This window comes from Mercenaria mercenaria, unplaced genomic scaffold, assembly GCF_021730395.1.
Source record: "Mercenaria mercenaria strain notata unplaced genomic scaffold, MADL_Memer_1 contig_2075, whole genome shotgun sequence".
Classification (NCBI taxonomy): domain Eukaryota; kingdom Metazoa; phylum Mollusca; class Bivalvia; order Venerida; family Veneridae; genus Mercenaria; species Mercenaria mercenaria.
The window spans coordinates 61850-65400 of record NW_026460109.1 but is presented as its reverse complement, the minus strand read 5'-3'; positions in this window follow the sequence as shown (position 1 = coordinate 65400).

Genomic DNA, 3551 nt, shown 5'->3' with positions numbered 1-3551 from the left:
TCTAGGGTGTTACATCCATACAACTTTGGTTCAAACCATGATTCTCAGAACAAGAATTACAGAAGTACATGATGTTATATATCAAATGAAAGCCAAGATATTTTTCTTTCACAAAATTTAATAGTGAAGATATAAAAAAAAAAGAATTTCTGTGAGTCAGCTTACAAAAATGATGAAATTTTAGATGCTAACCCGTTACATGCAAAAATGGCTAATTTTTGCATACTTAAACTTGTCGCACTACTTTATTTCTAAATTTTCATGATAAATGTTCACCTCCACATCTACATCTGTATCGTACGTTACTTACAAACTTTATTTCATAGTTCTATCATGTATTGTTTGAAAGCTGGGGCTATGTACATGATTTTTTGCTGAATTGGGCACTTTACTGTGCACCAGGCCTTATGTTCTCCGTGAGTCGGTGACTATTTGATGAAGGACATTGTGTCTGATATCATTAGTCCTCGACCTCTGATTCATGTGGGGAAGTTGGCAGTTACTTGCGGAGAACAGGTTTGTACTGGTACAGAATCCAGGAACACTGGTTAGGTTAACTGCCCGCTGTTACATGACTGAAATACAGTTGAAAAACGGCGTTAAACCCAAAGCAAACAAACAAATATAACATACCCAGACAGGTAGACATAGGGTCAAGGGTTACCGCATCCGTTTGTTTATAAATATGATACATATTTTTAATTTTGACACTTATAGATTCAACAACAACAAAATTTACTTTCATTTGAGCTGCACCATGAGATTGAGTTGACCAGAATATATTCATAGCTTCTATGCCATCTAAACAGCTGATCGCATGTATTTTATCTGACTGAGGCCCGACAGGGGTAGCCGAATTCAGAGATCTATGTATAGATCTAACCAAAATAGTGGTTTTGCAACCAGCATGAATCCATGCTGTTCACTAACGGTTTCTTTAATTGCAAGAGGCGTTTAAAGCGAACAGCATGGATCCTGACCAGACTGTACGGATGCTGGTTGCAAACACACTATGTTGGTTTTCTCATGGCGCTGTTCATTTTGCTATTTTTACATGTGCATACTACCATGTGTTGCTAATTTATCGATCAGCACATATCACAACAGTTCATGATGTATTAAATTTTGTTTCGTTGAAATATTTACAAGTATCACCGTCACATATATAATATAGGTTGCCGTTTTGTATATGTCTTTTCAGTTATCATCTGTTATTGCAGATTTCGGAACTAATTGCACTTTTATATTCTATATAAATGAAAGTGTTAGGATGCTCTAAATTGTCTGTGTTGCTATGGGGTTACTTCTTGTAGTGTAAGGAAACACGCTAAATTACTTCAGTAAGAATTCTAGGTTCAAATCCTAGCAGGAAGCCCTGGCATACAGAAATGAAAGCCTCGAAATGTCTGATGGTTGCGTGTTTTTGGTAGATTTATTTTCTGTTTATGTCTATGTTATACTGCTTAACAATCGTTATCGATTATAACTAGCAGTCTATGAATACACATGAATGAGAAACAAATACAAATTTAATGTGCCTCATATCTAAGCTTGTGATGTAACAATGGGCAGGAATACCTTATCATTGATAGATCTTATATAATCTAAATGGTCAGTGTGAGTGAATACAGGTTGAATAAGAACTACTTGTTCATTGATAATTCTTCCGCATTGTTCGTGAAAGGGACTATTTTGTGTAGCACATGAACATCATTTGGATGTGATTTGGAATCAAATAAAGATGCTTTATGATTGTCTGAAATACACTTTAACTTTGGTCGGGGGATAAACCCGCAACAAAAAATTGTATTAACTATTTACTTATTTCTGTAGAATGTAATGATTTATTCATTATTAGCCTAAATATTGACAGCTTGAATTTTCTTTGTCTGTATTTTTGTCATGTCTGTGTTGGCAGAAATGGGGAAAAGCATCTATATCAGAGCACTGCAAACAAACAATATTTTTTATTAAAAAAAAACAACAACATTTTATTTTCCCTTTATAAGTCATTTTGGTTTTATTTATATGCACTGCAGGCAAAGTAATTTTTGAAGATTCATATTGGAGGAAACTTGGGAATGCATAAGAGTATGTAGTATATGGAAAATAGTGGAATAGTTTTTTTTTCATTTTTTGCAGCTGAGACATAAAAATTATTTTGGATGTTCTATGATTTCTTGGAACTGATGCCAGTTGTATAAGAATATGCCTATTTTTCATTTTAAATGCCATAATTTTTATAACATGTTTCTTAAATGAGATTGACCAAATGCAAGTTTTTCATTGGAGAACACCAGAATGTGTTGACCAATCTGTTACTTATGTAAACAGTTAATATATACTCTGAGTGAAATTTAAAGGTTATTGTGCCAAAATGTTTTCAAAAATTATATATTTTCCAGTTTGAAAAAAATGCCTGCTACACTCCACACTCCATAATTGTAAGAATGTAGGAAGAGGCCTGGTTTCACAGAAATCCAGTTTTCCCCATTTTTTATTGAATAGGTATAAAAGACTTTTTACAATTACTCAGAAAATTATACTATTTTAAGCCCATACTTTGCTGTTTGTCCTTTCCTGACATGTGCTTTTTTCTTGTATATCATGGTTCAGCACAGCAACATAAAAGTAAATTTTACCCAAAAGTGCTATTTATTCATACAGAAAAATCTCCAACAGATAGTTTTAATTTTGATAAAAACATTTTTTTCCAGAGTAAATAGCATTAAAAAATTCCTGATTTGAAATAACACTGACTCTCCAAATTTCACAAAAAGGAAATCAACTTATATGTGAGGTCTAAGCCTTTGTATATGAGAAATATTTATTTGGACTTCCAATTTACAAAACATTGTGGGTTTTTTTGTCATTAATCATGTTAATTGTGTATTTTTGTACAAATTTGTTTTGGTATACACTTTGAGAAATAATATAGATAACCATAAAACATAACAGGTTTTCTCTAAATTTCCCACACAATAATTTGTTGGTACAAGGACAATATGAAAGACTAATATACAGTACATGATAAATTCAAGATTATATACTTGCATATTAATCACCAAAATGTACATTATTGAATGGGAACCAATATTGGACAGGGAACCAGATTAAGTAATGTGTTACACATATGCATTATTGGTTCCCCTCACTCTGCGTTGTCGATACATGTGCTTGTCAGCCGGGTACCACGGACAATTCAACAGAGAGTTGATGTGGCAAACGAAAAGTTACTTGCGTGAGATGGAAATAAAGAAGAAATTTGCTGTATTAAGTCCATGACGTGTAATAATATGTATATGACCGGAAAGATTATTAAGCGCTGAGTGGATGGACACCAATAATATGCGTGTTTGTGTCGGATTAAGTTAAATAAAATCGTCCCAAACAAGGTCACTACTGTACATGTAAACAATGAGGAAAAGTTTGGTATCTTCAGTATTTTAAGGCTTGATAGTATATGGGGGCATTTTTTAAATATTAGTAGAAACTTACGAAACCTGTTCATATTCGTCAGATACGTATGTGTGGTGATAATATACAATTAT